The following is a 15,042-nucleotide window of genomic DNA, read 5'->3' as shown; positions in this document are numbered from 1 at the left end:
CTTCTACCAGGAGATATCCCCCTAACTTTATATTATAGTGGACACATCTGGTGCATCTTAATTCTATTAAAGAATGTACTAGGGAGACATGATTGTGAAAAGTAACTGACCATAGTTAAGTTCATTTGATGTTTTGGCCGGCCCATAGCATAACAGTCCCATTGAGTTTACTTTATATGAAATCAGTATCTAAAATCATTGTGTAGTATTGGAAGGGATTAAAGGCCTTCTAGGCCAACCAGTATCAGAGGCATAAGTCCCCTTTTCAACTTCAATTATAATTGATAGGAAAAATTTTCCTTATATTGAGCTAAAGTCTCCTCTCATGCAGTTTCTGATTATGTCTAGGTTTGCCTGATGAGAGCAAAAAGAACAAATCTAATCTTTCTTCCATTTGACAAAACTTCTTTTAAAGTTACACTTATTGTACAGTATGGTGGAAGGAGTATGGACTTCAGTCAGAAGATTTGGGTTCAAATCCTACTTCTGCTACTTACTTACTACCTGTGTGACTTTATGAAATTCTTGGAGCTCCTGGGGCCTCAATTTGCTCATTTGTAAAATAAGAAGATAGGGCCAGATGGCTTCTGATTTTCCTTATAACTCCTAGATCTGTGTCTTTTCTATTTTTGTTGACTTAAAATTTTTAATTGTTTTAAAAATCATTTTATACATGCTTTTTGTTTTGTTATTATTTCCCAATAAGATATGCAGCATTCAGTAGTTCATCACTTCTCTTCTATGAGATTAACAGTGTGTTTCATTATTGGGACTGTAGAATCAAGATTATTATATTCATGTAAATTCTGGCATGTTATTGCTTTCCTTTGTTATTTGTAGCTATGTATAGTAAGATCTCGGTTCTTTCTTTGCTTTGCATTAGTTTTAGCAAATCTTTTGAGGTTTCTCTGAATTTCTTATAGTTGTTGTTTTTTATATTAAAATAATATTCCATTATAGTCATGTACTCTAAATTGCTCAGCCATTCTCCAGATAAATTGTTTCTAGTTTTATGCATGTGCCAATTATTAATGTCTTTTCATCTATATTTTTGTAATAATATTTTTCATTTTCTTCCATTTCCCCATTCTTTTTCAGTAAAGGAAACAATTATTAAGTCCCTGTTTATAAAGGCAATTCAAGTATATGTTCAATAAGTCAATAAGCATTTATTATTGCCTACATTGTACCAGTCACTCTGTTAAATGCCAGGGATTCTAAGAAAAACAAAAAAGTCCCCTCCCTTAAGGAGCTCACAATTAAATGGGGGAATTAAAAAAAAAAAGTAAAAAAAAATTAACAAAAATCTCTGCCCTCAAGCAGCTCATAATCTAATGGGGGGATGCAAATAACTATGTCCAAATAAGCTATGTATTGGACAAACAGGAAATAATCAATAGAGACAGTCCCTGTCTTTCAGGAGCTTACAATCTGTTGTTTTTTTGTTTTCAAAGACCAATGATTATAAGTGATATCTTGACTTGGATTTAAACATGTGAATTGGATTTAAGTGAGTCAGAGCCGCATGTCATCAACCTTACTTTCCTCCAGAGTCATCAAAGTCCAATGGCAGGATAATAATCAGGACAACTGGGATTGGCCCAGGATGCAGTGAAGGATTTTGGTGTCTTTGATGTCTGATCAAGCCCTAAGTTGTCCAAGATGCCTGCTTTAGTTTTCTTCGTGGCCATCGAAACAAATTTTTCTCATTTGCCCATTCTGCTGGGAAAAGGATTTTTTAAAGCATTTATTTAACACTATGTACCAAGCACTGTTCTAAATAAGGGATACAAAGAAAGATACAAAAAACCGAAGCTGTCCCTAACCTCAAGGAGCAGTGTAATTGTGGAGGCTACTTGAAAATAACTGTATACAAAACAGATATAGAATAAATTGGAGATAATCAGAGGGAAGAAACTAGTATTAAGGAGAGGAGACTTCTTGGAAGTCCTATGTCAAGCAGTGATATTGCAAAGACAAGAAGAAAAAAATTGCATCCTCAAATAGCTTCTTTTCTATTGGGGCAAGTAGCATCTATAACAGTATTTATGTAAGTAAATTAATTTACTTAGAAAGTAATTTTGAGGAAAGAAGAACACTAACAGTTAGGGGAATCATGAAAATTAACATAGGTGGCATTTGATCTGTATCTTGAATTGAGATATGGATTCCATAAAGCAGGAGTGAAGAAGAAAAGCATTTGGGCAAAGGCATCGACATGGGAGACGGAATGTCTTGTATGGAAAGCAAGTAGGTCAGTTTGGATCTTCTCCCTGGGATAGTTGGGAAAATGATCCTTCAGTGTTTACAAGATCAGGTTGCCTCTGGCACAGATTTCCTCAGTGGAAATTCCTTGGTCCAATTCAGTTGCCTTTTCCAACTTCATCTTAAATGCCATTTTAACTTCCTAGTATGATAGGTAAGTATTTGCTGATTAAGGTGGTTTCTCTAGGTTTTTTTTTTTTTTCTTCTCTTTATGATGGCTGCTTTTCACTAGTTAAATTCTTAGCAGAACTCATGATAATATAGGTAAATATCTTTAGGGTTTTTCAGAACCCCTCCTTTTTTGGCTTCTATGGTTCATGTGAATAGGTCAGGTTGAAGTGGTTGTAATTGTCCTTAGTGTCTTCTTCCAAATCTTTAGCCTTTCTGCTAACTTGATGTTGCTTTTGACCTTTGTTCTAACCAGCTGATGGTTATAGTTGCCCATAAACAGCTGATTCTGATTCTGTTTCTACATCTGTAATCAGTCTGATATTGATGTTGATTTCCTCCCTTCCTTCCTCCTTTCCTCCCTTCCTTTCTTCCTCTCTCTCTTCTTCTCTCCTTTCCTCCCTCCTTCCTTCCGTCCTTCCTTAATATCTGAATTTGTTCTGAAAAGACAGTATTCATGATAAGTAGATATAGTTCATAGACCTGGGCTCATTTTCCCTATCCCCATTCACATGGGTGGGCTAGCTCCCTAGCCAACCAAGACTATATTTTCATTCAAAATTCTTGGAGTAGCCTTAAGGGGTCATTAAGTAGCCTTAAGGGGTTGTCTTATTAATACCATCTCTCATAATCCCCTGTGAGATGTGTTCCCTTCAAATCACATGGCCATTTACCCTCACCCCAATCTCAGTTTCCATTTGGTATCTCCCTAATATCAGTTAACCTTTTTATATCTTCTTAATATAAATTAAGCACTTAACATGAGTTATAAAAGAATATTTACCAATAAGATATATTGTAAGACCTTAAGTACAAACCTCCCAAATTAGGAGATCATTCAGTCATTAGTCACAGTTATTAACTGCCTTTTAATTGCATTTGGTCCTTGGGGAGAGTGGACTCAAACTTAAGTCTACCTGGCGTAAGTCTCACCCAGATGCTACATTTCTTGCTAATTGTAACTTCTCTATCTAAAAGTCCGAAGCATTTCTACCTGCTCTTTCAGACTGCCAAGGAAGGGGAGTATCTGTCCGTGCCATCTGTCTGCACACTGAGTTCCAGCTTAGCAAAGTTAAAGTTCTTTTCATCACCATGAAGGAAGCCTACAGGAAACATTTAGTGAGCACCTGTGTAGTCACTAAATGGGGAAAAGGCTGCTTTAAATAGGCATACGCAGAAGCAAGCTCCTCAAGCCTCCATGGGGGTTACAGAACATGCTGGTCCTGCGCCAAGCACTGGGTTTAAATCCCCAGTGCATAGGTCTGAGACAGCTGGGAATATTTAGGTGGCACAATGGATAGATGCCAGACTTGAAAGTCAGCAAGCCTTGAGTTCAGATCCAGCCTCAGACACTTACTAGCTGTTTGATCTTTAACAAGCTACTTAACCTTGTTTGCCTCAGTTTCCTCATCTGTAAAATGGAGTTAATAATAGTACCTACTTTCCAGGGTTGTTGTAAGGATTAAATGAGATTATAATTATAAAGTGCTTAGCTTGGTGTTAACATGCAATAAATTCTATATAAATTATTAGCTATTATTATTATCAGTTTATAAGACTTGACCTCTTGTTTCTCAAATTTGAGCCAAAAAAGTACCTATAGTACTTTTTGCAATCCTCCTCTGTTGTTGAAGTCAAAGTATATTTGACTTGGTTATTAGAATCTTTTCAAGTAGATTGCATTTTAAAGTTTACACAGCACTTTCCTCATGTTATTCATTTGATCTTCTCAATAACCCACTAAAGCAGGTGCAATTATTTTTCTCTTTTTACAGATGAGGAAATTGAAATTTAGGGAGGTTTAGATATTTGGTCAGAATTTCGCACTTCATAAGTGTCTGAGGCAGGATTTGACTCCAAATCATTCTGACTCCAGATCCAGCACCCTATTATGGTACTTAGGTGCCAGAGAGTGTGGTAGAACAATCCGTTCTCTGATCTAGAGCACTCCTTTTATTAATATATCCTAAGTTTGTAGTTTAGTTTAGTTTTTTCTTTTTTTTTCTTGGATATTATATGTGGTTGACTTACATTCATCTTATAGTCCATTAAATAGAATAATAGCATTTATCAAATACTTTCTATTTTCCAGGGACAATAATTTTCCAGGTGCTACAATAATTGCTGGGGTTTCATATATAGAAATACATACTCTCTCTCTCTCTCTATATATATATATATGTATATATATATATATATACATATATATATATGTATGTATATGTGCAAGACAAGTCCCTGTTTTCAAGGAACTAACATTCTAATTCAGCTGCAGGGCAGATGGAAGGGACCAGTGGTTCTTAGGGCACATCAGCAGGTTAGATGGCAATGTCAAAAAGATCTAGGTCTTTTTCATATGATACTTGCTAGCTCTGTGATGTGGGACAAATAACTTAATTACTGCCTGACTCAATTTCCTCTTCTGTAAAATGGGAATAATAATAGTATCTACCTCATAGAGTTGTTGTGGGGATAAAATGAGATAATATTTGTAAAGCACTTTGCAAACCTTAAAGTGTGATATAATTGTGAGATGACAATGATGATGATGATAAATATGGTTGCTTAGTTACTTCTCCATCTTGTAAGGAACTGTTTTAGAACAGATTTTCAGTGTCATCAGTTAAATTCAACAACATGTATAGGGCACAATACTTGATACTGAGGATACAAATACAAAATGAAAAGTCCTGTCTTCATTGTATTCTACTAAAGGAATGCTACATGTTCACAGATAAGTAATTTGAGAAGGAAGAGAATCACTATATTGACAGCATCTGGAATCATGGAAGACTTGGTAGAGGAAGTATTACTTGATCAGATCTTAGAAGGAAGAAAAAGATAAAAAAAAAGAACTGAACCATTTATGGTGTGTGGCCATCAAGATCTCTTTTTGGAGTCTTCAAAAGGGGTTGATTTTTCTATTTACCATCTTACCAAACACCTTTCCTATCACCTGACTCCAATTTAGCAACTGCATCTTGTTCTATTTGGTTGATACTTCAAGTCTCATTTTGGTAATCTATTTTCCATTCTTTCTAATTAGTCATTTAATTTAAGAAGGCAGAAAATAATGCTATTTTTAGTACAGTTTCTGGGAGAGAATAGTCCACATAATATTTAAATATTTTGATGCTGTTTCTGGGTTTTTTCTTCTTTAAAATAAAACTCAAAATCTAATATGGGATTGACACTATATGATTAAAATTCAATAGTGAAAGGCCTTGTTTGAATTTTATGTAAATAAACAGTTTTAGGCCATAATTTAAATAACCAGTCAGGAAGATTCATTTAATCATATTTTTTTAGAAAAATTATACAAATTGCATTCTTTTTATTTCTTGTTGATAAACCTTAACAAGATATTTCTTACAACTCAGAGAGAGATGTAGTTTTTATTTTTAGGAAGTATAGGCTATACGCTTAAATAATGATTTGTTTTGGAATTATTTCAAAGTTTGTAACTATATTAGAAAAATGAACATTAATTTGATTACTTTATTTACTAAGGCTAATTGGAGTATATCTTTGAGAAGTGAAACATTGCCAATTCAACGGGTTAAGTATAAATATGTAGGAGGATATATATATACATATATATATATATATAATATGCATTTTTTCCTATAATATATGTAAAGGAAGGTATTTCTCTCAAACCATAGATATTTTATTATTTTACTTTATTAAAGCAAATTTATATATTCTGACTGTTTTACTTCAATGACAATCATAATTATTTTTGATAAAGAAAAGATATACTTTTCACAGAAAGGAAATATCTACACTTATTTTTGTAATTTTTGTGTGAATTCTTTCATGGCTAACATATGGTTAACTTGTAGAGCTAATATATATCAGGACATATATTTTCAACAGATTACAGATGTTTGGGTTTAGGCAACAAACAGGGCTCAAGAGCAGCAAGATTACAGACTGGATTACATTTGGGAAATTGTCCAGAGTTTTCAATGACTTCAAACTTTTTCCTGCAACAAAATCTAATCAATTTTTTTTAACATCAGATTCTAAATGGTTATGAAATGTGCAAGGACACCAGCTCCAAAGAATCAGAATTATGGGTCACTCAAAGGACAACAGATGAGACACATGATACATGTGGAGTCTGTAGCAGATTATAAATGACAAATTGCAAATGGGGTCAAAAACATCATTAAAATCCTGTATGACCAGAAAAAGGGCTGGAGTGGTCATGTAATGAAAGCGAGAGAGAACAGATGAACAGACCAAATCTACTGATGATAACCATGAAATGTCAAACTTTACGGAATGGCTGCCAGTAAGTTGGACAGATCTATGGAAGAAGTACAAGAGGATGTGGAAGGGAATTTCACGGAGTGAAAAGGCATAAATGAGTTGCCATTTGTACCACTGAAGGAAGTACATCAATGATACCACAGATCTTTTGCAGTATTGAAGTAAAGAAATATGTCCCAATAGTCTTAGTGCAGTTTTAACTTTAAACTCTTCTCTTCTTTCTCCTCCCTCTTCCCTTCCTCTACTTCCTCATCTTCTTTTTCCTGTGAAGGGAACTTATTAGAATTAATTAGAATGCTTTGTCAAAAATATGCATTCCTTAAATTTGTCTTTAGGATGAATAAACCTACTTGAAGTATCAAAAATTTACCTTAATTTGCTTTCCGAACAGGAAGATGAGGCAAATGGATAAATGTAGAGCTAAAAATATATCAGATGCTAAGTGTTTTGAAGGCAGAGATTCTCTCTCATTCAGAATCTAGATCATGGTAGGTGTTTAATAATATATTGTTGAGAATATGGATTTGTCAGTTACCATTAAGTACATCATGCTAGAAATCTGTATTTCTATAATACTGAGAAAATTGTAGGAGATAGAACCTTCCCTTGGGGAGTTACTGATCTGATTCAACAGTCCCCTGTTCTGTTCTTACTCCTACCTTTTGAAGGGTACTTCAGAAAGTCATGTAACTGTTATGACTGGATTCACTGAAAATTTATGTCATCTAATCTCAGGTGGACTCTTACTGCTGTAGAGAAGTCTTTTATTCTTTCCTGGTTGGCTTTCTGTCACTCTGTTGGCAGTGGCTATTCAAAACCTCTTTTCTCTTCAAATTTGATATACTATCTCCTGTCCTCCATTTCTCTGAAAGGACTTGGTCTCTAACTTTACTGAGAACTAGAGGTTTTTCACTCTATTCTTCTTCTTCCATCTCATACCTCAAAATCTCCTAAGTCTTCTATTTTCTCTTTCTTTGCTCTAGACTGTGAGGAAATCGTACTCCATCTTCTTGCTTTTCTACTTTTTGCCCTCTATCCCATTCCTTCCAGTTTCTTTCTGGACCTTGCTGCATCAATCATTGCCCTTTCTCTTCCATCCTTCTCTCTCTTTATTTGCTAGTTCCTGCTTCCCAGAAACATGTCCAGGCTTTCTTCATCCTTAACAAACCTTCATTTTAAAAGGCATTAGTACTTTCTGTTGATGTTTGCTTGCATTTTGTTTTCCTTCTCAGGTTTTTTTCTTTCTAGATATGATTTTTCTTGTGCAAGATAACTGTATAAATATGTATATACATATACATATATATATTTATATATTGGATGCAGCATATATTCTTGACATATTTAATATGTATTGGACTATCTGCCATCTAGGGGAGAGAGTAGGGGAAGGAGGGAAAATTTGGAACAGAAAGTTTTGCAAGGATCATTGTTGAAAAATTACCTATGCATATGTTTTGTAGATTAAAAACTTTAATAAAATAAAATCAAATAAAAGGCATTAGCAAAATATATTTTTAAAAGTTCTTTCTATTGACCCCTGTCATAATTTCAAGCTGTTGTTGTTCAGTCATATGACTCCTCCATGAACCCTATAAATCCATGGATTTTTTTTTTTTTTTGACAAAAATACTGGAGTAGTTTGGCATTTCCTTGTCCAATGTTATTTTATAGATGCAGAACTGAGGCAAATAGGGGTTAAGTGACTTGCCTAGGGTCATGCTGCTAGTAGGTATCTGAGGATGGATTTGAATTTAAGCCTGGTGTTCTATCCACTGCACCATCTATCTACCTATAAGCTATTATTCAATATCTCTTTTTTCTTTCATAAACTTCTTATAAAGAGATGCTTACATGTATAACAGTCATTATTTTATCTCTAACTCACAGGATTGTTTTAAGGATCAAATGAAATACCATAGATTAAAGAACTGTGTTAAGCACTCTACAAAGACTAACTACTACTATTGCTTATCCTAGAGACAATAGAAAATCATTATTCTTTTGTTCATTTTTGTTTTTCATCAAGGGAGTTACATAATACAACCTGGATCTTAGTAATATTTTAACTTTACCAAAAGTCAGATTGCAAAGATTTGAAGTAAGTGGATCAGCCTTCCAAATGTGTCACTAGTGATGTTAATTTACCACATACTAACCAGTCCCTGTATCTTTAAGGAAATTTGATTTAGCCTCAGGTTTGACATATATAAAATGGGAATAAGACTGACCCTTACCTCCTCCTCCTTTTTTTGGCTAGCTTCTTAGTCTTATTTTTAAAAATTATTGTGCATTTATCTCTCTTCCCTCCCCATTACTAAAAAATACAGGAACCATAGTCAAGTAGAACAAATTCTCACATTGGCTATATCAAAAAAGATACTCATTTAATGGAAGAGTTAATTAATATACAAATATTCATGCATATGCAAAACATATTCATGGTAAATTGGAAATAATTTCAGAGTGAAGGCACTAGCATTTAAGGGAATCAGGAAAGGCCTTTTGGAAAGGTAGGGTTTGAGTTAAGTTTTGAAGTGAGCCAAAAGGGAGAGCATTTCAGGCATGGGAATCAGCAAAAAGGCATGGAGTCCAAGCTGAAGTCCTGTGTTTGAGAAATAGCTAGGTCAACATTGTAGTATCAAAGAATATATGTATGGGAACAAAGCATAAGAAGATTGGAAAGATAAGAAGGGGTCAAGTTTGTGAAGAACTTTAAATGTCAGCTAGAACATTGATCCTCAAGGTGATAGGAAGGCAATGGAGTTTATTGAATAATAGAGTAACGTAGTGAGATATATGCTTTAGGAAGATCACTTTGGTAACTATGTGGAGAATGTCCTGGAGAAAGAAAAAAACTTGAGATAGGGAGAGCAATTGGGCTGATGCAGTCATTCAGGTGAGACATGACAAAGGTCTGTACAAGCATGATGACTATATGAATGGAAAGAATTAGACCTATAGAGAGGAATTGTCAAAATAGAAACAGTAAGATTTGACAGTATTTTACATATGGTATGAATGTAGCAAGGAGATGAAGATAACACTAAGGCTGTGAGCCTAAGTAACCAGGATGATGTAGTACTCTTGATAGTTATGGAAAGTTGGGAAGGAAGAAGAGATTTTAGGGAAAGAAAATTAGTTTTGCATGTTTGAAATGCCTATGGTACATGAAATTTGAGAATTCAGAAAAGTTATTAATGATGTGGTTTTCAAACCCAGGAAAGAAATTAAGGAAGGACATAGAAATGTAGGAATCATTTGCATAGAAATAATTGAACCTATGGAGGCTGATGAGATCATCAAATGGGATTATATAGCTATAAATGAGAAAAGTGCTCAAGATTGATAGTTGTTACTTGGATGAAGAGTTAGTATAATGTTCATGAAAATACAAATTATGTTTGGGGATTATTCTTCATTTCTTTCCTATTTAAGTTAATTCTATGGTTGCTAGTATTCATGGGGGGAAAGCATATTCACTTCCTAGTGATGAAGATCTCTTCTCAGGGCTTTCTCAAAATTTTCTTCTCACATTTGATTTTCCTTCTTTAGGAATTTCTTAGGTAGTTTCAGGTTTAATTGTATCCCTTTGATCCCTGAAGATTAAACCAAAAGAGATCTTAGAGACCATCTAGTCCAAATTACTTTATTTTATAAATGAGGAAACTGAGGTTTAAGAGAATTACACAGGATAGGCACCTGAATGCTGTCCATGGTCCAATTTCAACAGGGTTTTAGGGAGCTGCTGTCCAGTGCTGCTTTCGGCAGCCTTGGGTTAGTCCCCACAGCTGCTATAAGAACAGTGATGAGTACAAGTGTTTATGGGTTATTTTTGTACTAGTCACTTTTCCAGCTTGCTTGAGAGACTTTTCTCACTGCATTGCTCTAAGTACTTATGGGGCATATGAGCTCTCCATAGAACTGTCTGCCTGGGGAAGCCAAATTCTGTTCCATTTGGCATATTTCTTCTATCCCATGGGATTCAGATTGCTTCTCCCAGATATCTTTGTATCCATTATGTCCTTAAAAGAGGAAACTCCTCTGGCCTTTCTTTGTGGAGGATGTCCTGGGTAGGGGTGAAACATAGAAAGCAATTTCTTAATGGGTCAGCCTCTCAAAAGGTACCCCTTGCATTGTTGATTGGCCAGATATTAACTAATCCCTAGACCTCTTAGGGAATCTGTTTCCCAAAACCTTATACCTTATATCTTACCTATATCTAGAAGGGGAAAATTGGGTAAAGAAGAAGACAATGTCATGCCTAGAACTTCTGATTGTCATCATGTGAGCTTTCCTATGGACTTTATTAGTTCTCTCAAGGAAGACTTTTAAAAAAATCAATTATTATTAACCTCTTTGTATTTATATCACATTAATTTTCTAAGTATCTCTCTACTATAAGGCTACCCCTAACAGAATGAAAATGGGAAGAAAAACTGCTCAGTAAAGCCAATTAATATATTGAAAAAATATCAAACTCCTAATTTCTTACCTCTCCAAAGAAGTCCAGTGATTGGGGGAGGGAGGAGAAATGGAGGTACCTTAGAGACAGCAAAGTAGCAAAGTAAATCTGCACTTGGTCTGAAGTCAGGAAGATCTGAGTTATAATTCAGCCTCACATATATACAGCTAAGTTACCCTGTTCAAGTCATTTGCCATTTGTTTGCTTCAGTTTCCTCAATTTTAAAATGGAGATAATAGCATTTACTTTCAAGGGTTTTTGTGAAGAGCAAATGAGATAAGATTTATAAAGCATTTAGCACAGTGCCTGACACATAATGGGGACTTAAGAAATACTTAAGTCCTTCCAACCTTTTCATATCACTTTTTTGGGGGGGACCATGTTTAGCCATAATTTCTTTGTATTCAGTTTTGATTGTTTAACGGAAGATTTTTAAAGTAGTTGCAATATCACTTGAGACCTTGAAGTTGTGGCTTTAGGATACATTTAACATTTCTGTTATATGTGTCTATAGATAGATATTGTGGTTAGACATTAGTAGAGCAATATGTGGCTTACAAAAACTGGTCTTGCTACAATATGGTCATATTAAGTACTCATTTTGTATTTTGTCCCACACCTTCCATGAGCCTGTATACTTTAAGAGAATCAACCTTTTTGCTTACTTTCTCCCTTCCTTTAGCATCTATTAAGGGCTTCTCATACAGAGAGTGATTATTATATAATAAACATTATTGACTCATTGACCTTGAAATGTTCCTGCTATTGTACCTGGAGGATCCAAGCCAGAAAGTTCTGTAGATTGACCAGATTTCCTGCTGACAACAACCTTTGGGAGGCCAGAGCAGAACCTGCCAACTGCTGTGGTTTCATGGCATCCAAGTTTGTTCTCTGCTCAGTGGGGCATCCTGGGAGAAGACCAAAAGGACAGGAAAGAAATTGTCTATTTTCAGTGTTTTTTGACTCATCTCCCTGTTGCTGTTTCCTAAGGTAGGCTTAAATGTATGTGAAAACAAGACTCAGATGAAAAAAGTCTACTTTCTTCACTAAAAGCAAATAAACAGAAAAGAAACATGGCCCTTTCTAATTTATCATAGTGCTTCCCACTGCCTATTTTGATTGTGATAGGGATCACTTGTTAACTAGAAAGAAAGATCCAGGGTGCTGGTATTGAAGCATTTCCTTTTTCATTTCAGGTAATCCTGAGAGTCTCTTTATCTTTTTTTCCACCTCCTAACCATTTTGATCAGACAATTAAATATTCAGAATAGGAAACTCAAAGAAGGTTGTTTGGATGGGATCCTGGAGTTTGAAAGGGCATAACTTTCTAGATTGTGACTTTTAGCAGGTAGGTGTGTGTGTGTGTGTGTGTGTGTGTGTGTGTGTGTGTGTGTGTGTGTTGAATGGTCTTTCATATATATATATATATATATATATATATATATATATATATATATATATATATATATATATATATGTATATAAATTCTCTGCCTGGGATTTTTGAGACTGGAGAGGTTTTCATCTACCTTGTGAAATTTGACTAAGAACCCTTCCTTCTCAGAGTTCACACTTAGTTTCTCATTAGTATATTCTTTCCTTGTTATATTTGGGCCACTGAGATAAAGATCTTACATTTTTTTTACTTTTAGGTGCCAACTTTTAGGTATTATCTTTATTAATGTCAATAGAATAATTATGATCTCCTGCAATGGTAAAAAAAAATCATGGCACTGTACATGTGTCACTACCCTAAAGAATTCATAATCTATACTTGACTTGGGGCTTCTACTATGTTTATAAGTTAAATCAATCTATCAGGATTATTTCTTTTTCTTTCTTTTCCTTTTCTTTTTTCTTGCGGAGGCAATTAGGGTTAAGTGACTTGCCCAGGGTCACATAGCTAGGAAGTATTAAGTGTCTGAGTACAGATTTGAACTCAAATCCTCCTGACTTAAGGGCTGGTGCTCTCTATCTACTGAACCATCTAGCTGCCCATCATGATTATTTCTCTTTCTTTTTTTTTTCCCCTGAGGCTGGGGTTAAGTGACTTGCCCAGAGTCACATAGCTAAGAAGTGTTAAGTGTCTGAGATCAGATTTGAACTTGGGTCCTCCTGAATTCAAGGCTGGTGCTCTATCCACTGTGCCACCTAGCCACCCCTGCCATGATTATTTCTTAAACATTCTCTGTATACTAAGCACTTTATTAGATACTATGAAGAAAGGAGGAAGATGCAAATAGAATTAAAATATGATTATTGTCTATGAGGGCATATTTATATAAGTAATTTAGCTTGGAATTTTATAGTATACAAAAATAAAATGATGGAAAGAATAATATAACAGGAGACCAAATTAACATGGCAGAAACCATTTCTACATACTGAGTGCAGAGAAGTGTATTTAATCAGTGAAGACTACTTGGAGAAAGGATGTCTACAAGGCAAGCTCTATTTTTTCAGCAGTTAGGTCATTCCTCCTGTACCTCCCAACTGATCCAAGGGTGTGACCAGTCTTTTAAAATGATTTCAAAGAATGTTAGATTTCCAAATGCTGACTGTACCAGTGTGAATATATAAATTTTAAAGCCCTGTTTTGGCTTGTAACATATATGTTAATATCTACATATATATTGCCATAGAATATATTAAGATATATAATTTGATTCTAGAGAAAACATTGATCTCTGCTTTAAAAAATATTGACAACCTCAGAGGTAATTTTCTTAGATTCTATGTAGTATAAAGGCATTTTTTCTTCCCCTTCCCTTAAAGGTCTTCAGAAACAGCTAACAAAGTATTCAAGATTGGATTTTTATTGGTTCATATATTACTACAAAGAAATAATCATTGTCAGGGTTGTTGTTTTTTTTTTTTTTTAATTTAGAAGGCTTGCCTTTCTTTAGAAGAATTATTTTTTCTTACTCTGTTGAAAACCTCCTTTTTACCCTTTGGAGCTTTGGATTGGTTTTATTTCCCTGTTAGGGGTCTTGGAACATTACACTTCAAGATTTTTGAGTCGCGGCAACAGTTATTTTTTAAAATTTTCTTTGGAAAGATGGCATTGTTCTGGTAGAATGCTTTCCAAGGAGCACTGTGTCCTGTGTGATGTTTACTGTGGTGCTGCCTTGCAGCCAGCACATTTTAGTACAAACTTGCCTGGGGGTGGCCTTGTCCTATTTTCCTCTTAGATAGTTCTGGCATTTTCAAAGCTTGGGAGATCTAGCTTCCGAATTTTCCAGTCTGAAGAGCTCGAGCCAAAACAGCAGGGAGGACAGCAAACCTGTCTGTTTTTTGGCTTCAGGCAGCTGGGTCTGCTTTCTTCTTTGACCAAAAGTGATGGCAGACTTTCTTGGGTTTGGCCGGGAAAACAGAAAAGAAGTAGAGAAAGGAGAGTAATAGGAGCTTAAAAGGCTGATTTTGAAGAGTTTTGAAAAACATATTCTAGTTTCTCTTCCTACCTCCTCCTCCACCATCTCACCCCTTGAACCATTCTTTACATACCTATCTTTGAGTATATATATTTTAAATGTGTCTATTTCCAGACAAGGACTGGATAGCTTTCTTGGTTTTAGGAGTTCTCTCTAAGAAGTTTTGAAGGGAGACATTTTCTGAATTACAGCCCTAGAACTAGGAGACTTTGACAATTTCAGAGATTATTTGTTTTTGAGATCCAGTCTCTTGCTTGGGCTGATTTCAGTACTGACTGAAACTGAAGCTAACTTGACTTCCTCTGTTTTTCAGACCTGGGTCAATTATCTCCTCCTTACGCAGTCCAATGGCCCTCTGCACCTGTACACTCAACATATTGGTACTGGACTTAGTGTGGACTTAGTGAATTTCAGAAGTCAAACTAGATCTCCATC

General features: G+C 35.0%; 1 protein-coding gene across 12 annotated transcripts in view; it reads left to right on the top strand.

The window, feature by feature from the left end:
- LDLRAD4 (low density lipoprotein receptor class A domain containing 4) overlaps positions 1–15,042 on the top strand; it is a 565,990-nt gene that overhangs the window by 72,983 nt on the left and 477,965 nt on the right. Inside the window, exon 1 of one of the 12 annotated variants that reach the window (XM_074274440.1) lies at positions 4,669–5,450. The exons of the other annotated variants lie outside the window; for them this stretch is intronic. The gene's annotated coding sequence lies outside the window, so the exon portion shown is untranslated. Of the gene's footprint in view, positions 1–4,668; positions 5,451–15,042 lie in introns of those variants that run through there. 12 annotated transcript variants of the gene reach the window in all.

The sequence above is a fragment of the Sminthopsis crassicaudata genome, chromosome 1, assembly GCF_048593235.1.
Source record: "Sminthopsis crassicaudata isolate SCR6 chromosome 1, ASM4859323v1, whole genome shotgun sequence".
Classification (NCBI taxonomy): Eukaryota; Metazoa; Chordata; class Mammalia; order Dasyuromorphia; family Dasyuridae; genus Sminthopsis; species Sminthopsis crassicaudata.
The sequence above is the reverse complement of the archived record's forward strand: the minus strand, read 5'-3'. Positions and strand labels throughout refer to the sequence as shown.